The sequence below is a fragment of the Aquarana catesbeiana genome, linkage group LG01 (genome assembly GCF_042186555.1).
Source record: "Aquarana catesbeiana isolate 2022-GZ linkage group LG01, ASM4218655v1, whole genome shotgun sequence".
Taxonomy (NCBI): Eukaryota; Metazoa; Chordata; class Amphibia; order Anura; family Ranidae; genus Aquarana; species Aquarana catesbeiana.
The window spans coordinates 345,342,966-345,368,790 of record NC_133324.1 but is presented as its reverse complement, the minus strand read 5'-3'; positions in this window follow the sequence as shown (position 1 = coordinate 345,368,790).

Here is a 25,825-nt window from a genome sequence, read left to right as displayed (position 1 = left end):
ATGGATCTTTCCTAAATTCCCCTACAAATTCAGTATGTACTAATTTGTCTTTTAACAATGTAGCTTTGCGAAATGTAATAGTCGGATGCACTGATATATGTGGACATAAAAAGGGATCAGCTTGTAAGATCTTCTAATGTTTCTTGAGGATATTTTTGATGTTTTTGTGCTGATTGCTAAACTTGGTTATCACTCTAGTATGTTGTGGTTTTGTCGGGATGTACTTATCCTTTGGGAAAAGTAAATCAGGTCTTAATTAGTTACATGCCCGCATATGCGCCTTTTTAAGGCAAGTATGAGAATAACCGCGTTTAAGCAGACGATTTTTTAATGCATCAGCCTCAATTTTGAAAGAGTCAAATGTGGTACAATTCCTTTTGAGCCTAAGGTATTGACTGTATGGGATAGAATGAATGAGTGATTGCGGATGAGCACTTGACGCATGGAGGATGGTGTTCCCCGCAGTGGGCTTCCGAAAAAGCCCACCGAAGAGACCACCAGCCTCATTTTTCTAAATAGTGACATCCAAAAAAGTAATCTTGGTGTTGCTATAAGACATTGTAAAGTGTAGATTGAAGGCATTCTTATTGATGGCCAACATGAATGCATCCAAACTCTCAATGGTGCCCTCCCAAACAAAAAACACATCATCAATATAATGATACCACACAGTGATGTTACTCATCAGTGGAGTCAGCTCATCATCATCAAAAAGAGAACGTTCCCACTCCCCCAGGTACAGGTTCGCATTGGAGGGGGCACAAGATGTCCCCATAGCGACCCCCTGTACCTGGAGGTAGTGGGACCCATCAAAAGTAAAAATATTGTGTGTTAAAATATATTCAAGAGCTGATATGATAAATTGATGGATTTTTTTTGTCATCCTTATGTGGTTGGGAGAGTATATGTTGTATGGCTGCTATTATGCTACTATAAAATGTTTTAACATCATTAGCCACCAATAAGCTGTCTGTATTTAGAATAACTTTTTCGAGAATTTTTAAGAAATGTATAGTATCTTTTATGTGAGATGGGAGGTTCGTGACATGGGGCCTAAGAAATGCATCAATATATTTGCTTAGATTATTAGTAATACTCCCTCTACCGAAAATGATGAGTCTTCCAGTAGGGAGAGGGGTGTGTTTGTGGATTTTTGGTAAGCAATACAGGGTGGGGATCCTAGGATGCTTCGTACGAATAAATTCCCATATACCCTTACTGATGACGCTTTAGGAAAAGGCGTCTTCGACAAGTGTATAGAATGCTTCATAGAACTTGTCAATTGTATTTCTGGTGATTCTTTTGTACCAAGCTTTATTATGCAAAATTTTCAAGCACATTGTTTTATATTGCATGTTGGACATAATGACTATATTACCCCCCTTATCAGCCTGTTTGATTGTCAGAGAGTGTTGTGTGCATAATAAACGAAAAGCAGAAAGCTCTTGATGAGAGAGATTTCCATCTCGTTTATGCTTATGCATTATTTTGATGTCATTGGTAACACAATTAACAAATGTTGCCAAGTTCAGGTTCTCAGAAAAGGGGGGAAATCTGTCAGATTTCCGTTTAAAAGCTGGCATTGGGATAGAAGATTCACATCTAGTATCAGAATTTACCTCAAGAGGAGTTTCAATATCTACCATATCAGTTACATCAGAGGGATCTGATTCGTCCAAGAGGCTCACCAAAATATCAAGAGCATCGTCAGTCTATGTGGGATAAATGGGTACAGGATCCATAGGTCGACCACGCCCCCTAAAACGTCACAGTCCCAGCATGCCCAGGGACTGTGACCTCATATGGGGGTGGGGTCTCCGCCTATATAAGTCACAACGGAGCCCTCAGAGACCAGTCCAGTCGGAGAGAGCGTCGTGTCAACATCTGGGGAAGAGAAGAGAAGACAAGAAGCCCAGAAGTCCGGACCTCTGCTGGCAAGAGAGCTACCTGAAGACAGCGGAGGGGCCGGCCGAAGACCTGGAACACCGGGAGAAGAGGCCGGAGAGAGCGTCGTGTCAACATCTGGAGAAGAGAAGACAAGAAGTCCGGACCTCCGCTGGCAATAGAGCTACCTGAAGACAGCGGAGGGGCCGGCCAAAGAACTGGAACACCGGGAGAAGAGAGCGAAGAAGAACCAACCGGACGCCGGGAGAAGATGAACCGGAGGGACCCCCGAAGCCGGAGGAAGATCCCCCCCCGGAGCTGTTTAATAAAATATTTTAAAAACCTGTGTTGTGTTTTATTATTGGCACTTTTTCCCTAGGTGAATGGGTAGGGGTACCATGTACCCCATACTCATTCACATAGGGTGGGGGGGCCGGGATCTAGGGGCCCTCTTATTATAGGGGGCTCCCGGATTCCGATAAGCCCCCCACCCGCAGACCCCGACAACCAATGGCCAGGGTTGTCGGGAAGAGGCCCTTGTCCTCATCAACATGGGGACAAGGTGCTTTGTGGTGGGGGGGCACTGCAGGGCGCCCCCTCCCCCAAAGCACCCCCAATGTTGAGGGCATGCGGCCTGGTACGGTTCAGGAGGGGGGGACGCTCGCTCGTCCCCACCCCCTTTCCTGACCGGCCAGGCTGCATGCTCGGATCGGGGTCTGGTATGGATTTTGGGGGGAACCCCACACCGTTTTTTCGGCGTAGGGGGTTCCCCTTAAAGTTCCATACCAGACCTAAGGGCCTGGGATGCCTGCGACGGGGCTCGCAAGGTTTCAATCTCGCCGATAAAAGCGGCGAGATTGACTTCCTTTTCTAGTCCCGTCGTACCCGAGTCACGTTCAAAATGAACGGGCTTGTCCGTGTGTGGGAAAGTCCGTTCATTCTGAAAGTCCGGTGGAAGTCCGTCGGGAAGACCGGATTCCGGAAAGTCCGGCCGTGTGTAGGCAAGTCCGGCCATTTAGAAAGTCCGGCGGTAGTCCGCCGGAAGTCTGGCGGCAAGTACGTCGGACCTAGCTTTCCAGAAAGTCCGACCGTGTGCACGCGGCATTACAGATTCTCAAAAATGTTTTTCTAAATCCAGACAGCTTATTGGTGGCTATTGATGTTGAAACAGCTTTTTCGGAAGCCCACTGCGGGGAACACCATCCTCCATGCGTCAAGTGCTCATCCGCAATCACTCATTCGTTCTATCCCATACAGTCAATACCTTAGGCTCAAAAGGAATTGTTCCACATTTGACTCTTTCAAAATTGAGGCCGATGCATTAAAAAAATCGTCTGCTCAAACGCGGTTATTCTCATACTTGCCTTAAAAAGGCGTATAGGCTGGCATGTAACAAATCCAGACCTGATTTACTTTTCCCAAAGGATAAGTACATCCCGACAAAACCACAACATACTAGAGTGATAACCAAGTTTAGCAATCAGCACAAAAACATCAAAATTATCCTCAAGAAACATTGGAAGATCTTACAAGCTGATCCCTTTTATGTCCCCATATATCAGTGCATCCGACTATTACATTTCACAAAGCTACATCGTTAAAAGACAAATTAGTACATACTGGATTTGTAGGGGAATTTAGGAAAGATCCATGTAAGCGCTTGGGTACATTTACATGTGGGGGCTGCACCATATGTCAGTATATGCATACTAGACCCCACATTTTGCTACCCAATGGTAAAACATTTAAACCCCAGCACTTTTCTAAATGCAAGACCACAGGTGTAATTTACATGCTACAATGTCAATGCCAGAGTTTTTATATTGGCAAAACGAAACTAGAGTTTCGTAAAAGGGTAGGGAGACACATTAAAAGTATAATTACAGGCGTGGCCTGACCTGGCATGAAGACGGTCGCCTGATTCCTGAGCTCCAGCCGCCACAGGAGAAAGCCATCAAATACCGGAGGTATTCATATTACCGACATCACTAAAACGATAGGGACAGCTTCCCGGACCTCGTCTGCCTCCCATTCTCGCTCCCCCAGGGCTCTCTCAGGGACACAGAGCCATAACATCCCGGAGATGTTCCGGACTGGCAGGGGCAATATGGCATCCTCTCAACACGGACCCTCCCGCTCCCATACCACTGACTGATCCACCACTTTCAACCCCCCCGCATATTCTCCCTCATGGAGGGGGGAATCCATCTTGAGCCTGGTCCTCAACCCCCTCTAAACCTGCAAGAGCTCCGCTCCATTGCAGACGACATTAAGGACACCCTTTCCGCAGCCATCTCAGAGCTGAGGCTCGACTTACGCGACCTTAATGACAGGGTACACAAGGGTACACAAGGTGGAGAAGGTGTCAGACCGCCATGAATCAACCCTCCGTGCTACCACCTCCTGCATTGACTCGCACACACTGCAAGGCACATGCAGAGGCACATCGAAGACCTCGACAATCCAGGCAGGTGCCATAACCTCAGGATCCGCGGTATGCCAGAGTCAATAGAGGACGATCAAATCGCACCTGCAGTCACTGATCTCTTCAACAACCTACTCCGCAGGCCCCCTCAGACCCCCATCCTCATGGAAAGAATACATCGTGCCCTGCGCCCTAAAGGCGGAGAGAGCGACCCCCCACGAGACATCATATGCTGTCTGGTAGATTTCAAGTTAAAGGAAGAAATAATTCGACAAGCCAGGGGAAAACAACAAATCCTCCATGACGACACACCCATCCAAATCTACCAAGATTTATCTGGCATTACACTGCAGCATAGAAGAGACCTTAAACCCCTACTGGATACCCTGCGGGAGAGGAACGTCCCTTATAAATGGAAGTTTCCATTCTGCCTTTCCACCTCTACGCATGGCCGCACTGCCCTCCTAAAGGTGCCCGAGGACCTGCCACACTTTTGTGACATATTTGGCATACCACTGATACCAGTTCCTAACTGGTATGCAGCATTCCGCCCACTGACATCCAGCAAGGGCGCATTGCGGGAAGAACCCATGGAAACTCAGACCTCCAGATTTCGTAGGGGACGCTCCCCCTCTGCCCTTAGAGGCCAAACCAATCCCCGCGGTTACAGGGATCCCCTCTCTCCAGAGTCGCCTAGAGCCAGGAGAGCCCGCAGGGACCGTTGATATGTGTGTGCTGTGAATCAGCTGGTACTCTCAGTTAGCCCCGTTGGGCCCCTTTAAAAGGCACACTATCTGGACTTCCTTAACTCTGTTCCAACCTGTTTGAGGATTCCATAAGTTTTTTCCTTTTCTTTTCTTTCCTTTATTTTATTTTTTGCTTCATGAAATCTGCACAATGAACGATCGGGACCCCCCCTCGGTACTGCTTCTCCTCATATCTCTCTAGCAGTATCCAAGATGGCTGAACGCACTCTCTCTAACCTCACGGCATGGACTACTACTTTACCACGGAACACTTTCCCTAATCGAGGCTTTATCAGCTCTTCCAAGTACGCTGCTGAACTCTGAAATCTGCCCGGCAACACGCCTTTGGACCTCTACTACAACTACCAGAATCCCAGGCGGCAAGTACCTCCGCCCCCTACAGAGATGACGACAGGCTAGGCACCGCTCTTCGCTTCCTGTTACAATGCCGAGCTCCACTCGAAACAGCGGGACAACTTTGAGGACAACACGGACCATTCAAAAAGCTATATCCACTTCTTCCCTCTCCACCCGAAAGAATGTGACTCAAGCCACTACAACACCTCTCCAGCCGCTCACGAAGCCGGACCCGACATCTACGATCGAGTTGCCGACACCGCAATTTGGTTCTTGACAGGAGTCCAGGACTGAGACACATTCTGCTCAACGGCCAACCTATACCTCTGATTGCATTATTGCAAAGATTGTCAGAACAGGTACCTACTGTCTGAGGATCTCTTATGGCCTGACAGAGACGCAACCTACTCCTCATGTGTTTCTCCCCCACACTTAAATATGGCATAAATGGTTTCTCATAATGTGGTTCTCACTATCCTTAGTTTACTATCTTATTGCATTGTAAGATTTTGTTGTCACCTTATACTGGACGCTTTAATGCTCAGACTAGCAAGATGCTTCCTCTGATTTCCATGGCCTCATGCCTTTGCTACTCCCTTATGCTTCATTATCAATGTTAATGTTATAGTAATTTTCTTGTCACGACACCAGCTCTTGGCCCAAGCACTGATACTCACCATTTCTGGCTCCCCTGGCTATCCCGGGGGGCTGACATGGTGGGTACTATACCGGCCCACCCAGGCTGAGGCTGACAGCTGGTCTCACAAGATGATGGTTACCTGCCTAATCATACACTTCCCTACAATGTCCCTGACACCATACTCCAGCCTGGGCACCCCCAACATACACATTTAACACTCACCTTCACCAATAATATCTACCATCCTGTGGCGGCGGACATCGGATTCTACTTTATTCTTTTTTAGTTTCTTATTTTTGCTTTACTTTTGCATCCTCTTCACTGCCTTGTGTTAGACCAACCCCCACACAGGCACGGGCTGGAGCGCTTTACCTTTAAAAGGGACACGCATACCGTCCACGTCCTGTACCCCACCGATACACAATATCTCTGAGGTCTGTGGACACCCCTCTCCACACCTCATTGGTTTCTCGCCAGTGACTGGCGTGCCTTAATTTCACTACCCACACCCTCCGGAGGCACTTCCCACTTAGTATCTCCCTATTCTCACCCCCTGACTCCAAGAAATGGTAGTCACAAATACAACCAACCCCTAGAAAAAAGGCACACAACCCCACATGAACTCCCTCAGATTTTACTCACTCAACATTAGGGGTCTCAACACTCCTGAAAGGAGGTCCAAACTCATGTACTGCCTGCGACAATCAAAGACCCAGATAGCACTTATACAAGAGACACACTTCCGAACAGACGCTATCCCTAAACTACAGAACAACCACTTCCCCACGGTATATCATTCCTCCAACAATGAGGCGAAATCAAAGGGTGTATCCATTTTGATTTCCAAAAATTGCCCCATTGTGGTTACTGAAGTTCAAAGAGACCCACATGGCAGATTCCTCTTTTTTAAGGGCTCCTTATACGGTAAACCACTCACAATCGCCAACATATATGCCCACAACACCAAGCAAGTGACCTTTTTCCGCACCACACTCCAACATCTTACCAGTTTCCAAACTGGCACACAAATTGTTGGAGGCGACTTTAATGTGGCTCTTAACCCTTCCATGGACACCTCAAAGAGTACCTCATCCTTGACATACAGGGCTCTCCGAGCTATTAAACTGCAACTTAATAACTTACTTACTCCATGACACGTGGCGCACACTGCATCCTAAAGTGAAGGACTTCACTTTCTTTTTGGCCCCACATGGTAAATATAATAGACTGGACCATTTCTTTATTTCCCAGAAAGATTTGACTTATCTCACCAAAGCTACCATTGACCCTTCTCTACTCTCTGACCATAACCCCATATCTATGACCCTGCTTCTGCCTACAGCGCCTCCCAAGAACCACATATGGCGGCTCGACAGCTCTTTATTGACTGACCCCACCAACATACAACGGATAACTAAGTGCCTCTCTAACTTTTTTACTGAAAACTCCTCAGAAACTGTTGCACCATCGGTCACCTGGGCCATAGCAGCGCCACGGAACAAAGACAGGAATCCGCGCATTACCGAACTGACTACACGCATTCGCGCATTAGAACAGGCACACAAGGCGTCTCTAGCGACATCCTCCTTGGCAGACCTTACTACGGCAAGGGAGGAACTCCTAGACACACACAACAATACTCTAAAACGCAAATTCGCACTGATGCAAAAGCTGTATTACGAATTCAGCAACAAAGCAGGCAAACTCCTGGCGAGAGCCCTCCAAACTAAGAGGGCACCCCAGATGATCCATAAAATACACCGCCCATCTGGTGATGCAGCAGTTACTAATGAGGATATCTCGGACCAATTTGTACACTACTTTTCTGAATTATACAACCTCCCAATTACACGCACCATTGAAAACAACGTAGACCGTCAGACGGCTATCACAGACTTTTTAGCACAATACAGTCCAACCCCCCTCTCTTTAGACGACTCTCAAAGACTAGACCGGCCTCTCTCCACGGAAGAAATCCTTCTCGCCCTAAAACAAAAGAAAACAGGCAAGAGCCCTGGTCCGGACGGCCTATCGGTCAGCGACTATAAATCATTCCCAACTATTCTTGTCCCCCATCTCACCAAAGCCCTTAACAACCTTACACCCAACTCGGCAGCCCACAAAGATATTCTTGAAGCACATATTACTCTTATCCCCAAACCTGGCAAGGACCCCACACTAGTATCGAACTATTGCCCAATATCATTGCTTAATGTGGACCTAAAATTGTACTACAAAACCTTCTACCCCTCATCTCGAACCTTATATCATTAGACCAGGCTGGCTTTGTCCCAGGTAGAGAGGCTCGGGACAACACCACCAAAGCTTTGAACATCCATCACTGGCTCTCCAAAACCTCCACTCCAGGGTTTTTCCTTTCCTTCGATGCAGAGAAGGCGTTTGACAGGGTGGCCTGGGATTACATGGAAGCCTCGCTACGGGCGATAGGCCTGCCACCCCGCATGCTACAGATGATCCTGGCCCTCTACTCATCTCCAACGGCGAGAATCAGAATTAATGGTAACCTGTCAAGCGCCTTCTCTGTCTCCAATGGAACCCGGCAGGGCTGCCCCCTATCCCCACTAATTTTTATCTTGACCATGGAACCCATGCTCCGCAAACTTAGAGATAACCCCTCCATTAAAGGCGTAGAAATTAATCGCAAACAATACAAAATGGCCGCATACGCTGGCGACATCTTACTGTTCCTTACTGATCCCATCACCACCATCCCTAATCTGCTGGCAGACTTCTCGCATTTCCAATCTCTATCCAACCTAAAAATTAATTTTGAAAAATCAAAAGCCCTCAATATTACACTGCCGAATGCCACTGTGTCCCAATGTAAACTTAACTTCCCTTTCGGTTGGGAACGGCATGCCATATCCTATCTAGGAATTAAGATCCCATCCACTTTAAATGACCTTTATGCCAGCAATTTTTCACCGATGCTCATGTCAATCCAAGGTGATCTACAGAAGTGGCATCTGGGATCCTTTTCTTGGATGGGCAGAATCGCCATTATCAAAATGAACATCTTACCTAGACTTCTTTACCTCCTTCAAGCAATTCCCATCAAATTACCGTCCTCTTTCTTTAAGTCATACAAACATATGTGCAGAATCTTCATGTGGGCTTTCAAGACCCCACGTCTAAGCTGGGATAGGTTGGTCTTACCCAAACCTCTGGGAGGCTTAGGCCTCCCAAACATTCAAAAATATCACTGGGCCTGCCACCTAACAAGGGTGGTAGACTGGCACGTACACCGTCTAACCAAGGACTGGATAACTGTAGAAGACTCCTTTGCCAATCTACTAATAACAAACTCACCGTGGATCGAAATCACATCTACACCCAAAGAATACACGACACACCCACTTATTGGAGCCACTCTTTCCATTTTTAAAACAGCTAGTAAAACACTTAATATCACTCCCTCCATTGGTCCCATGACACCCCTAGAAAATAACCCAGAATTCCCTCCAGGACTCACACTTAAAGACCTAACTCTTGATGCACGCACTTCACATGCCAGAGCACAGCGTTTCTTCCGAAATGGATCACTCCTACCACAGCACAAGCTTTCCACCACAATCCCAGAATACAATATCCCCTTTTATAAATATCTACAATTACGACACTTCTTTTCCTCTTCTAAACTTACCACTCACTGGCACAAAGATTACTCACCTTTTGAACTCCTATGCACCAGTACGGAACCTCAGGGCCACCTAATCTCCTCCATTTACTCTCTCTTACACTCGGGTCATAAAGTTAAGGAGGATAGAATAGTACGATAATGGGAATCAGACCTCTCTCTGGATCTCACTCCCATTGAATGGGAATGCATCTTTACTCTCCTACACAAAGGCTCAATAAATGTTTCAACACAGGAAAATAGATACAAACTGTTTTCAAAATGGTATAGGACTCCCGACAAAGTTCACCATTTTCACCCAACCGTACCCCCAACCTGCTGGAGATGCAACGCAGCACGCGGCACCCTTCTTCACATTTGGTGGGACTGTCCCATCATTGAACCTTTTTGGTCAGAGATCCACCAACTAATCTCGCAAATAACCACCTACACACCAGCCTTCTCTCCCGCACATTATCTCTTACACCACACCCTGGCCCCCCTTGGTTCCTATAAAAAATCACTTTCACTGCACCTTATCAATGCAGCCAACCTCTGCGATCCACTCCTTTGGAGAACTACTACCCCCCCAACAGTGAACGACTGGATCCGTCGAGTAGACAGAATAGCGGACATGGAAAAACTCATAAGTCAGGCTCATGATAATCCGACCAAATTCAACACCACGTGGGCATGCTGGCTCCACTACAAACATTCCACGACTCAGAATACACCTCTGGCCACTTCACCACCTCTGAGATGAAAACTTGAAACCCAAGCTCTCAACTCTCTTGTATGCCCACTCCTATATCATCCACGATACCCACACCCTGCGCGCAACCCAATAGCCCCCCATGGGTCACTAAACCCTCTCTCAGCAACCGCTGATGGAACATACCCACTCTATATCTGAACCCCCCGGGTCAAATAGCATAGACACGCCTCTATTAGGTCACTGGTCCCCCCCCCCCTCACCTTCTTTCCGTTGTTAAAAGCACCTTTATAATGGTGCTCCCTCACGAGACTAGCTGCTTTACCCTACCACACCGTTCTATATTTGACTCTGGTCTACCTGCACCCAGAAGCCCTCCCAACCTCGGACAGTGTGGACCTAACATAACATCCATGATTGCCCCAATTCTCTTATTGCAATCCTATTCCTAAAGTTAACGTGCACCTAATAATTTCAATTCCTATTTACACCTGTGCCTATTTGTTCCTCTACCAATGAGACACATATTCCTGTTATTTTCATGTTAGGCCAATCTGCCTTTAAATTGTCTCTACCTTTTTGATTCTTGTGTAATGTATATCAATTTGTATACTGACTAAACCCTGTATTTATGAAAAATTTAATAAAACTTTTTTGAGAAAAAAAAAGTATAATTACAGCTAACCCAGACCTGCCACTTGGTAGACACATTAGAGATCTTCATGATGGCAAAACCCCTAAATTTTCTTTTTTAATCCTCGATAGAATTCATCCCAATGCGAGAGGTGGAGATTGGAATAAACTCGTTCTCCAGAGAGAATCTCGCTGGATTATGGAGTTAAGTGCCACCAATTTACCAGGCCTCAATAGTATTTTAAGTTACAGACCTTTTCTTGAGGGATTTAGTTCTGGGGTATGCGAAAAGGATATGTAAATTGATGATTAAGGTTTGCATGTCTTTGTAAATGTCATTGTGTGCAGTTTATGTGGATTGTAATGTATAATCATAATCTGCTATCATGAATTATTAATTCTTGTATTTCATTTTTGTACACTTTTGTCCCTAAATTTGAGATGACCTGTGAGCTGATGCGGTGTACTGTGCTCGGTTATGGTGACGGCATCATCCCTGGAGGGTGGGGAAGTGCTTCGCCTGCCGTGCCTGCCTAATGCGTGTCCCCACTTCTATTTATTTATTTTTGAACCTTATGACCTGTATTCTACTTACATTTAGTATTATTTTAATGGGCTGATCTTTTTGCAGTATGATGGCTATTTGATTTGCCCACACTATGTATGTTAGCACTGATAACTCTGACTGTGGCTCTTATACATTCATTATTTTGTTGTAAGGATGCCGGTCTGTTTCTTGGGCACATGCGCAGTTTTGATGTAGTCTGATCCGGTGTTCTGCCAAGAAAGTTCCCCTCGGCGGATAAGGACCCCCTCTACTGCGCAGGCGCAGCGCTTGCGCGGTAGGAACAACAAGGGAGCCGCCGAAAAGAGCCGAAGCTGAACACCTGAGTCAGCTGTACACGGCACCTGCGTGCGAAGACTATTTTAATAAAAAAGAGTTTGTAACAGGCCCCTTGCGGGTTCGCTACGCTCGCCACACTTCAGGCACGGCCTCGCTGCGCTCGGCATATTATTATTCTAACTCTATGTCCACTTGGATCGTAGGGCTTTAACGTGGACATAGAGTAGAATGTAGTGCGCAGGCGCCGTGTACAGCTGACTCAGGTGTTCAGCTTCGGCTCTTTTCGGCGGCTCCCTTGTTGTTCCTCCTGTGCAAGCGCTGCGCCTGCGCAGTAGAGGGGGGTCCTTATCCGCCGGGAGAACTATCTCGGCAAGACACCAGCCTTTTGTGTTGGAACCAGGACATCTCTGACTATGCTGGCGCTCATGCCCAGTGGGACATTGTTATTCTATTGACGCGATCCTTGGTTGCCGTGCTCTCGCGAGGTTTTCGATTGGTATCACGTCCTTTTGCTGGCACATACTTGCCAGTAAAAGACAGACGTCCGTTAATGTGACGCCGCCTACGGAATGGGCACTGATATGTTTACTAACATAACATTGTTATCATGATGCCCTGTCATTGGCGCGCAGGCGTGATGATACCTATAGTTGGTAAATGATGTTACGTTCCTGACGCTGGTCCCGTTCCTTTTACATATTCGCACGCTGTGGATGATCACAACAGAATTCTCCACAGCTGTTGTTTGGCCCGCACTGCGCAGACGCCAGCGTCTTTTCAGCCTATATTACCTGCCATATTGAAATGTTTATTGTCCCTGCTGTTCCCTGACGGAAGGATCTCCTTATACACTACTGACGGCATCCTAAGGTATTTACATGGACTGACTTTTTTTTTTTTTAGTCTTTACCAGCATATGCCTGTATTGATACTTCTTTTATTATGACTATCACAATTTCACTTATTATTAACTAGTATTATCTACTAAGCTTATCTTAGCAATTGTGGCCCCATGGATTGCGGTTTTATTTTTGTAGAAACATAGAGGAAAAGTGATTACTTACTTTTCCTCTCTGTTACCTTTTGGCAATGAAGGCATTGACTCTTTATGCCCTAATGTTTAGATGCCTCTAATATATACATTTATATGTATTTAAGAGGCTAATTGTCAGTTGACCCATGCCATTCATTGCAGTTCCTCCTATCACATACAATACGCAATTCATCTAAATATAGTCAAATAATATATTATATTTTACAATTTTTATTTTTTATTTTATATTAATTGCACAGGTATTACCACCATTTTCCTGACCACCTCTGTGTCCATATGCAGGCAATCTGCAATTACAACATCTTGCTGTGATTGCCGCTTGACAACTACTTCCTGACCACTATGTGGTCTTATAGGATGGCCTTAGTCTGACGTTTGGACCATGCTTCCTTCCGATCCCGTTTATATCCACTAGTAAATCTACTTTCTTTTTGATAACAGGTTATATTTGTGTTTTTTTTCTTTTTAATTTGGAGAGGGAGCTTTAACCGCATGGGTAGGGGGCGGCGTGGTTGGCACTTCCCCACCATCAACGATGCTCACTACATGTCCTTTGTAATTATGTTTCTCAACGTGAATGTATGTTTTCATTATAGATATACACTGTTCTCCACAAGGGAATGCCCCCTGAAACGCGTTGGGCGTAATTTCTATTCAGGAGATAATACCAGTGTTATTCTGTACTTATTGTTTTTCTTGATATCGTTCTTAAACAGTCAAACTGCAATGTTATGCAATTATTTGGCTTTTTACAATATTTAATAAATTAAATTTATTACAAACAAATATTTGGTCTAGCACCGATACCTAGTTGCCCTCAAAGTCCCAATCCTCTCTGGGGGACCCTTTCTCACACTGTTATAGCATTAGGGTACCCTCCGTATATTACCTAATAAAGGTTTAACCCCCTGATCACCCGGCGGGTGACATCCGGTTTTAGTGTCAGTTAGGGTCAGCGTCAATCCCAGGCAGTGTCAGATTAGTGCCAGTAGCGCTAACACCTACGCACGCACCATACACCTCCCTTACTATAGCGTTTGAACAGATCAATATATTTGATCTGATCAGATCTATCCTAGCGTCCCCAGTAGTTTAGGGTTCCCAAAAACGCGGCGTTAGCAGGATCAGTGCAGATTTAGCCCCTCTGCCCAGCCGAGCCCAGCCCACCCACATGCAGTATCAATCAATCACTGTCACTTATAAAACACAACACACATAACTGCAGCATTCTCAGAGTCAGGCCTGATCCCTGCGAACGCTAACAGTTTTTTTAGTAGTGATTGAAGCAGGTACTCTTTTTGCCTGTGAGTTGCACTAGTTGTACCTATAAATTTAGAGGCCAAAATGTCCAAACAGAGGTACACTAGTGAAGAGGCCTACACGTTGCTGAGTATGACAGATGAGAGCGAAGGGGAAGCCGCCTCACTAGCAGATTCAGGCTCAGTATATGAACCAGGAGAGAGCAGCGGCACCCTGACAGATAGCTCTGATAATGGAGTAGTGGTCCCTGCTAAGGTCAGGCGTACCCAACCCCGGTCTTCTGTTGTTGAGGTGCAAGAACTGTAGGGCTCTCGTATGGAGCAGAGAGCCAGTACTAGTGCCACTCATCCTTCTGGTGAACTGGCAAGCACCAGTGGCCTAGTACATCCTGTTTGTAGTCAAACCAGGACTTCAGTAACATGTGGTAACGTGGCGAGTCCCATAAGTGCAGTTCAAGCTCGTGCGGTGGCTAGCACAAGTAGTGCCCCACAGCCACCAAGAAGACAAAAACAGCCCAGTCGAGCCCATAGTGCCCTTACCGCGCATTTGCCAATCCTGATTGGGAGCCCACCACTTCTGCAGCGCCTGTACTTCCCCCATTCACTGGTCAACACGGAATTTAGGTGGAAACAGTTGATTTTACGTCAACTGATTTTTACTCACTGTTTTTCACGGAAGATCTCTATAGATCTATTGTGGACCAAAACAATTTATATGCTGGTCAATTTATCGCCTCCAATCCCCAGTTGACCCTTGCCAAGGATTGGAAACCTGTTACGGTTTCCTCTGTGACAGGGCCACAGGCTATATATATATTTTTATAGTTTGGAGCCCCCCAACCCCACAGGCTACATAGGGAGCGCCGGCAAGATTGTTTGGGACTTGGTGTCACCCTTATTTGGAAAGGGGTACCACTTATATGTGGACAATTATTACACAAGCGTGCCACTTTTTAGTCACTTTTTTGATTGTGGAATTGGTGCAGGGTGGCACCGTGCAATCTAATCGCTGGGGCTTCCCCCAACGGCTTGTAGAGTCCTGACTTACACAGGGGGAGAGAGGCTGCTTGAGATGTAATAATTTGCTCGCAGTGAAGTGGAGGGATAATCGGAATGTTTTTGTTCTGTCCCTTCATGCAGATATGACAGTCCAAATTCCAATGGTGACTGGTGTTGTTGAGAAGTCCCTCTGTGTCCACGAATATAACCTTAATATAGGAGGGGTGGACTTCAATGAGCAGTTGATGGCACCATACTTAATCGCCCGTAAGGCCAGACGCTGGTACAAAAAAGTGTCTGTATACCTATTTCAATTGCCTCTGTCCCACATCTTAGTCAGCACAAAACCCATACAGAAATGCTGGGAACTCTGGGACTTGTATTCTGTAAACTGGGTTCTTTCATCCAGGTTAGCTAGAGCTGAACTACACCACCCATGAGGACTGGCAAAGGGGTGGGAGCATTAAAAAAGGAAAAAAGCCCGGGAACTTGGGGGTAGATAGTAGAGACTGCCAAGGCCTGGGTTGGATCGGGCTGAGGTGGGAAGTCACAAAAGCCAACAGAGAGCTGATCATCCTGAGGAGGTAGCAGAACCTGCAGGCAGACAGATCGGGTCATCACCACTTTCACAGCCACTCCAGAGGAGGACAAATGGGCCTCACCTCCACATTAAAGGTCATTGCTTCCCCCTGCTACGCTGTGGAACCAGGTGAGAGGGTTCTTAACCCACACAACACTGCCATTGCACTCATGTCTGTTGTTTGCATCCAGTTAGCTAGAGTTTAGAACAGTAATGGCGCGTACACACGAGTGGACTTTTCGACTGGACTGGTTCGATCATGTGTGGGCTTCATAGGACCTGCAGCAGACTTTTTCGGTTGAAAATCTGACGGACTTTAGATTTAGAACATGTTTCAAATCTTTACGTCTGAACTTCGCTGGACCCAGTTCCTATCGAAAATTCCGCTCGTCTGTATGCTAGTCCGACGGACGAAAACCGACGCTAGGGCAGCTATTGGCTACTGGCTATCAACTTGCTTATTTTAGTCCAGTCGTACGTCATCACGTACGCTTCCGTTGGACTTTGGTGCGATCGTGTGTAGGCAAGTCCGTTTGTTCGGAAAGTCCGGTGGAAGTCCGCCGAAAGTCCAGTTCGGTCAAAAAGTCTGCTCGTGTGTACGTGGCATTACAGTACAGGCCTATATCTTTGGACAATGATGCTATAACTCATCCAGTGCTGCAGTTTAGCCTCCTTACTGCCTTTATCAACACTGCCTGTAGAATACCTCTTCCTTTTGGTGTTTTGCCCTTTCAAAGACTCAGCTAATTGTTTCTTTTGTCTGTTTTGCCATTTCTGTGACTTTAATATAAGTTAAATATTTATCTCATCAGTGTGTATGTGTTTATCCTTTGTGTGACAGCCAGGGAGTCACCTGGCCAAGGTATTTTGGTGGTGTCAGCTGGGGCAACACTCTGCTCAGGGCTCAGTAGTGAACAGGGTACCCAGCGGCTCCTGAGGGGGTAGCAAAATGGCAGCAGTTGCGGGCAGAGGGGACTCGGGGGTGGGGAGGGTGCTTAGCAACAAGTTACATTTCACACCCTTAATAGGGGTGTAAGAAGTAACACCTTGCTGAAGATAGAAGTACGGTTTAAGGTAAACCGTGGGTCTGGGGGTGATTACTGACATCACCATCAAAACATGACTATGGCCATATTTTGGTAAATGCAGGAATCTCCTGGCCAGCAGCCGAAGGGGGCCAGAGATACATCTCTGGTTATTATGATGCTTTTGTTGACAGTGTCATAGCAACAAATGGCACTGTCCTGCAGTACTCCAACTCAGTGCTGCATCCCACCATGCCTCTGACAGATATATACATTTGCAGGCATCAACATTTGTTGTGTTGAGCACCCTTTATGAAATCTGTATGAGTCTTACATGTACAAACTTACCTAGGCTCGCTCTCTGTGTAGAAGGCAATGTCTCCCAGTCTGGGAAATCTTTTTGTTCCAATTTATCCCAGGACCTTTGCCTCTTGATCTTCTTTCTTGTAGTGGGGATCCCTCAAATCATATAAATTGTGATGGGCTCCAAGCTTAAGGTTAACAATTACATAGAAAAAATCAGAGTCAGATAAAAAAGTAGCATATATGCAGTACATATATATAGTCACGAGACTATATATGACATTGTACTCCAAGCCAAGATAGAGAAACACATTCTCTTATCTGTTCCGTCTGTGAACCTTGGCCATGTCCTGAAGAAGCCTAGCGGCGAAACGTGTAGACGTACAAGGGCTCACTGCACAAAAAATATAGATGCATATATGCTACTTTTTTATCTAAATCTGATTTTTTTCTATGTAATTGTTAACCTTAATAAATTTGATTGTCTATAATTTGTTTCTTCTCCATTGTTTCCTAGCCTATAAAGTCCGCCTTCTTGGTAATACTTAGTATTATTTTTGTTTCTTACATAGATGATTTAGTTCTTGCCCTACTTGATGTGGAGGCTTGGAGCCCATCACAATTTATATGATTTGAGGGATCCCCACTACAAGAAAGAAGATCAAGAGGCAGAGGTCCTGGGATAAATTGAAACAAAAAGATTTCCCAGACTGGGAGACATTGCCTGCTACCCCACGATGGGGTACTCACACTATCCAGGTGCGTTAGTGCACCGCTCTATTAAAAGCCTCCAAAGTAGTAAATCGGTTCAGGGGTATGGTATGCTTCTCATCTATGTCAGATCCTCTGCTCCTCGCTCTGTCCTGGCCCCTCCCCTACGCGTGTTCGACACAGGGATCATGTGTCTTCATCAGGGGGATGAACATGACTGAAAGAGAGAAAACACAGCAAATTGAACTAAACCAGAAGAGGACGCCCTGGTTCTGGTAAGAGACTAGTGTTCTGTCTCAAGGAGCAGATAGCTAAACCTTCTTATCCCAATAACTGTAGATACCATATTTCTTTGATCTCAGTTTTATTAGAACAAGCCAGGTGAAACTACAAAATAACAGAAATAGCCTTAAATTAGTATAATATTGCATACAATACAGCATACATTGCATAAACAATGATATACAGTACAAGATGAGATAATAAAAACGTACTTTTTAAGTTCTCTAAGGGGTGATGGCGATAGATAGAGAAATACATGACTTGCTTCTTGCAATGTGTTGAAAAGAATGGTGGATGGTTGACTTCCTGTTAAGATTCTACCCAGAATTCCCTGCTTGCTGACAACTTCTTCAACTACACATACAAATAAACAGATAAACAGACCTGCAGCAATACCAAAAAGGAACGCTAGATGGAGCCTGCACACCACATATGATTGTCTTAAAGTGGTAGTAAACCCAGCCATAAAACAGTTTAATTTCCGGCATGTGCCGGAAATGCAGCACTCCCATTGGTTGTGCTCTCAACCAAACTGTCAAACCATCCAATGGCTGGTGTCATAACTGATCACATGTGCAGCATCATGGCAGTTGTAGATTAAACAGAGGCAAAGATGGCAGCTTCCTTGGCTGAAAACAACAGGAGGGTTTACTTACACTTTAAGTAAATTATACATTTTGCATGTAAATTTAACAACACAGGTACAAATAACCAGTATAAAACATCAGCAAGACATCTGGTGGACAGAACAACTAGCACTGCAGAAGTTTCTCTGTTGTCTGCTGGGGACTGTTGTGCTTTCTTCAAGGACCCCAGCTTTGCTGGCCAACATTTTTTTTTTTCATCAATTACTGGCCAGTGTGATAAAATGGGGACTTTTATAACAAGTTACAACTTTCTTTATATAACTAAGTAAATACAGTTCAGTTTTTTATTACTATTGGTCAGAATACTGCAGGTGTTTAACCACATCTCTCAGAGTAATGTTATTGTGTTATCGATTGTTTGTGTAAGTACACTTGCTAATCCACTCTTCATTTAGGCAATGCTTGGCCTAAAAAATTCTTTGAAATATCTCAAGGTGTGCCAGTAAGTGCTGGGTGAGCGAGGTGTGTAATCTTCAGGGGTTTAGAGAAATCACAAAGAAATTCAATGACTCTTCTGGGGATACCCCCACTAATGTACTTTTTGGAGCATAGCGCGTAGAGCGTAGGTCACTAAACATACAAATGTAAACAGGGACAAATTAAGAATAAATGATTCTTCATAGTCAGGCATAGTAAAGCATAGGGAAGCAAGCATTAAAATTATCAGGGGTAAATGGGGTCTAAAGCTCCTAGTGAGGATCTGATGTAGCATTTCAGCTTCTGCAAAGGATTTCCCAAAGGCAGCCCTCAAATTTTCCACTCGCCTACTCACATTTTACGAGTGGAAAATGAGGGCTTGCGAGCTGGGCTGCCTGGGGGTGGGGGGATGAGCACCTCCGGCGGGTGGGGTTGATCGGGAGCCATTCTCCTAGTGATCATCCCGGTGGAAGAAAGCATGGAGGAAGAGGAGAGCCACGGGGTCACCGAGCGGTATAGCCCACTGTTACAGCTTACATTGAAATTGCCTCCTCTCTGCTCGCCGTCACACACAGCCCCGCCTCCTCCTAACTCCGCTCCTGTGATAGACAGAATTTGGGTCCAATGCTGGGATGTGTTCTGTCTATCATAGGCACTGGCTCAGGAGGAGGCGGGGCTGTGTGTGTGACGGTGAGCAGAGCGAAGGCAATTTCATGTAAGCTGTAACAGCGTGCTATTCGATCTCTGTGATCCCGTGGCTCTCCTCTTCATCCAGTCATGATCTGGCCGTCCTCTTACATCCTCCGCCCTGGCAAAGCTGTAATGTCAGGCACAGTGAGGCTGCAAAGGTGGCACAGTGAGGCTGCAATGGGGGCACAGTGAGGCTACAATGTTGGGCACAGTGATGCTGCAATGTTGGGCACAGTGAGGCTGCAATGTTGGGCACGGTGAGGCTGCAATATTGGGCATGGTGAGGCTGCAATGGGGGCACAGTGAGGCTGCAATTGTGGGCACAGTGAGGCTGCAGTGTTGGGCACAGTGAGGCTGCAACGATGGATACAGTGAGGCTGCAATGATGGGCATGGTGAAGCTGTAATAATGGGCACAAGTCACGCTGAATTGATGGGCACTGGTGAGGCTACGCTGAGAGGAACTGATAAAGTTGTTGTTAATATTTATTTTTGTAGGTGAGGCTGCAATGTTGGCACAGTGAGGCTGCAATGGGGGCAAGGTGAGGCTGCAATGGGGGCACGGTGAGGCTACAATGTTGGGCACAGTGAGGCTGCAATGTGGGGCCCTGCCAAAAGGATATTTTGTGTAGACAGAGCCAGATAACATTGGTTTGTTTTGTTTGTCAGTGTAGTACTTTTTTTTATATTTAGTAGAATTTTTTTGTGTTTTGAGTTTGTGTTTGCTAATGTTGATTTACTTTTATTGTAAATATTTTTATGATAAACATATACTCAATCTAAAGGGACACAGAAAATCAACAGTGTAGTCCTTTAGCCACTTGCTGACCACCCGCCGTCATTATACTTTGGCAGGTTGGCATGATCCGGCAAATCGCCGTAGGTGTACGTTGGCATCTTTAAGGGCAATAGCAGGTGCGCTCCCGCTGCATGGCGGAGGTACCGATGCGCATGGCAGGCGGCCGCGATGTCCGCCGGTCACCAGCGATCGCAGGCACAAGAGCCAGAACGAGGATGTGTGTATGTAAACACACAGATCCCCTTTCTGACAAGTGAGGAGAGACAGCTCTGCTGATCCTAGTAATTAGGAACAGCGATCTGTCTCCTCCTCCAGTCAGTCTCACCCCCCACAGTTAGAAACACACATGAGGGAACACATTTAACCCCTTGATCACCCCCTAGTGTTAACCCCTTCCCTGCCGTTGACATTTACACAGTCATCAGTGCATTTTTATAGCACTGATTGCTGTATAAATGTCAGTGGTCCCAAAAAAGTGTCAAAAGTGTCCGATCTGACCGCCGCAATGTCGCAGTCCCGATAACAATCGCAGATCATCGCCATTACTAGTAAAAAAATAATAATAAAAATGCCATAAATATATCCCCTATTTTGTAGACCCTATAACTTTTGTGCAAACCAATCAATACACGCTTATTGTGATTTTTTTTTTTACCAGAAATATGTATAAGAATATATATTGGTCTAAACTGATGGAGAGATGTATTTTTTTACATTTTATTTGGATATATATTATAGAATAAAGTATAAAATATATATATTTTTTTCAAAATCGTCGCTCTTTTTTTGTTTATAGTGCAAAAAATAAAAACCGCAGAGGTGATCAAATACCACCAAAAGAAAGCTCTATTTGAGGGAAAAAAGGATGTCAATTTTGTTTGGGTACAGCGTCGCACGACCGTGCAATTGTCAGTTAAAGCGACACAGTACCACATCGCAAATAATGGCCTGGTCATTAAGGGGGAAAACCTTCCAGTCTGTAAGTGGTTAACCACTTTAGCCCCAAGCCTATTCTGATACTTCTCTTCTACATGTAAAAATCATCTTTTATTTTGCTAGAAAATTACCCTCAAACTTTATATATTTTTTTAAGCAAAGGCCCTAGAGAAAAAATGGTGGGTGTTATAATAATTTAGGTCACCTGGTATTTGTGCAGCAGTTTTTCAAACACATTTTTTTTTTTTAAATATACACTTTTCTGTTGGTTGAGGTGCCATCTGACAGTATGAGTGTTAAAAAGACAGCTCCATAAAGCGCAAACATGATATTTGCATATGTGTTCTCCTGTCTCCCACACAGCACAAGAAAACATTTAAGTTTATATCCCTCATTATAACCTTCAGAAGTGATGAAAGTGTTTGTAGTTTTTGCACACATGTAGAATGTAAAAGTGTCAGTGTGGCTGCCTTCCCTAGCACAGTAATATACAGCTGTGTCTTCTGGTTTCATCTGAGTGAGTTTACAATAAACTTCTCCTTTCTTTGTGTCTCTTGTAATTGTAAGATGTCCTTTCATTGACTCTGCATAGTGTATACTTCCAGCATGCCATATTCCGCCCATCCAGATCAGTCCCTCTCCTGCACGTTGCCGGACCCATTGTACTGAATTAATCTTTGAACTGTCAGTGAGGGAGACACCAGTTACTTTACAGGTGAGTTCCAATGTCTCGGCTGGTTTGACAGTTGCGGGTCCATACTCCTGGAGAGAGATCTGGGAAATGGCACCTGTAGAGAGAAAAGTATGGTCACTGATAGAGTATGTCATTTCATTATAAAGTCTATGAGGGAAAATCATACTTACAGTATATAAAAGATACAAAACAAAATAAACAGAGAATGATCTTCATCTCTGCGATTAGTTAGAATGGAACGCAGTCCAGTATATGATTCTAGAAATCTAACTCAGTAGATGAGACGTGCTTTGTTATTAAAGTAGAAGGTATATGAATTTATTTACATACGTACAAATGTAAAGAGATGTAAGGTCCTGCCTCCAGGTTTCTTGGTAACCTCATGCTGCTTGACACATGGTATATAAGTAATGGTGAATACAGAAATGAGTCTTTGTGGTAGGCAGTTAAGCAGGAGAGACTTTTTTTTGTCTAGGGGCCTGCTCATATGATAACATGAGTGCATGCATGTGGGTTATGGGATTCTCTTTAGGGGGAGCACTTGGACTAATTCCTGATAGAGAGGGGAGTGAAGCTGCACTGTACCCACTAAATTGGGAAAGGAACAAATGGCGGGTGAACTGTGTGGACATGGGTCCGCTAAAAGCATTTTTAAAACCTTAAAAAAGAGGTTACTGAGAAGTAACATCAGCCCTTTGCTGTTGTTGGATGTTGCATTCCCGAAGGTACCCAAGTAGTGATGAGCCTAACATTCCCAGATTCAGTTTGTGGCTGGCTTGGCAGACTTTACTGGAGTTAAGATGCTGAATCTAAACTTCAATGAAATCAATGGGAGCCAAATCTTAGAAATAAGCTGTTATTTTCTAGGCAATAAGGCAAAGGATTGTCAAACAAAAACATGGGTACCTTGGCAACATGTACCAAAGTAAAAAAAAAATGTTTAAAAGTTATTTTTTAGTGGAGTGCAGACATTGTAATAATGCTTTTGGATTTAAAGGGGAAACCCCATGCAAAACACAACACAAAACAAAAAGTTGGGTTCCCCCCAAAATCCATACCAGATCTTTATCCAAGCTTCCAGATTCTGAAAAGTTCTTGCCCACAGACCTCCACAACTACCAGGCCATCAACATAGCGACACAGTGCTTTGCCAGGCCGGTTCCTGGTATAGTTTTAGGAGTGGGTACAAATGTTTGTCACCTTTCCCCCCTTTCTGTTCAAGCAGGCTGAATACTCAGATAAGGTTCTGGTATGAATTTTGGAGGGACCCCATGCTTTCCTTTTTTGTGGGGTTCCCCTTTACAATCCATACCAGATCCAAAGGGTCAATTTATGGTGAACTCCATGCTTCTTTTATGTATGGTCCCCCTTAAAATCCATGCTAGACTTGAATCTGCTATGAATTTCGGAGGACCCCATACCTTTATTTTTTTATTTATTAATGTACATGTCATGCTCTATCTATGTCTGTTTTTTTTACATTCAGCTGTCAGTAAAATTTGGCCTCAACATGGGTTCAAACTTAAGTCTCATCCATAAGTACAAGTAAAGCATTTATTTTTTAAAACATTCAATCCCAGCTTGGACAGCTGTTCCTTTTGGGGATAGAGCTCTATTGAATGATCCAGTGAGTGATTACAAATGAGTCTTAATTAGGGATGGGGCCGAACTTTTGTTGTTCGGGCGTTTGGCGAACAGCCGAACAAACGGGTCTTTCAACCGTTTGTTCGGCCCCCTGAACTGACCACAATGTGTTGTGGCGCTGAACAGTGCATTGCAAGCCCTGATTGGCTGAAGCAGTGAAAGCTTCAGCCATTCAGGACACAGAGCACTGTCAGAGTCATGATTGGACACTGTCATCATGACTTTATCCAATCATGGCTCATTCCCGCCCCACAGTATAAAAGTATTCTTTCAATGGCAGCCATTTTCAGTGTGATTTTGGCGTGGAGAGAGATAGAACAGGGCGCTGATCAGTGCTATTAGTTAGTTAGTGTGCTATCCTGTGCTATTTTGCTTCATAGTTCTGTGTGCATTACTGCCAGTTTAACGCCATATAGTTCTGTGTGCAAAAAATAAAATATAAATAAAAAATAAAAAGACAATCCTGTGAGCCACCAATTCCTAGATGCTAAAACGTATATAAAATTCCTAAAGCTGCTAGCATTACACACGTCACATATATCGTGCAAAACCAATTATAAATATATATATGCTGTGCTAAAAGGTATGTATAAGAAGTTCACGGTAAATAATTGATCTCAAATTAAATAATTAATGAACCAGTGAATTATAAATGTTAATACACATATATCATACTATGGATATAGTTATAGTGCCTAGTACATAACTGTGTATTACAAGCCAAAATAAAAATATATATTAAAAAAACAGCACTATATCAAAGTGCTTCTGTGCTTTCATATAGTGTCCAAATAAGTCAATAATGACCTTGCTTTCATACAGTGTCCAAATATGTCAATAATGACCGTGCTGGAAAACGATGCTGTAAGTGATTTAAATCATATAACAAAGTGCTCATGTGCATGAAGTAGCGAACGATTGCGTCACTAATTCAGTATTGATAAAGGTCCGTGTAATCCAAAAGCTGTGATCCAAGCCGTGCTAAGGTGTCATCACTCAAGTGCCCCCCTTAGGTAATAAATGCTCACCTTGGAGCGTGTGACTTTGCGATTAAGCTAAGTCAAAACACGCATGTGAACCGCCTCTGGGCTCTATAATGGTATTGGGCTCCTGGATTTCTCAGCATACACCAACCGGGATATGAAACAGGAAAAACTCGATAGTGCAAGCACAGTTTGAACCGTTTATTAAATAAAGCAAAATAGATCCCCTTCAGGGGGACTCACACAGATTAGGTGTGTCAGCGCACTGCTCTATAGTAAGCCTATACTAGTGTGGCTGCCTTCCCTAGCACAGTAATATACAGCTGTGTCTTCTGGTTTCATCTGAGTGAGTTTACAATAAACTTCTACTTTCTTTGTGTCTCTTGTAATTGTAAGATGTCCTTTCATTGACTCTGCATAGTGTATACTTCCAGCATGCCATATTCCGCCCATCCAGATCAGTCCCTCTCCTGCACGTTGCCGGACCCATTGTACTGAATTAATCTTTGAACTGTCAGTGAGGGAGACACCAGTTACTTTACAGGTGAGTTCCAATGTCTCGGCTGGTTTGACAGTTGCGGGTCCATACTCCTGGAGAGAGATCTGGGAAATGGCACCTGTAGAGAGAAAAGTATGGTCACTGATAGAGTATGTCATTTCATTATAAAGTCTATGAGGGAAAATCATACTTACAGTATATAAAAGATACAAAACAAAATAAACAGAGAATGATCTTCATCTCTGCGATTAGTTAGAATGGAACGCAGTCCAGTATATGATTCTAGAAATCTAACTCAGTAGATGAGAGGTGCTTTGTTATTAAAGTAGAAGGTATATGAATTTATTTACATACGTACAAATGTAAAGAGATGTAAGGTCCTGCCTCCAGGTTTCTTGGTAACCTCATGCTGCTTGACACATGGTA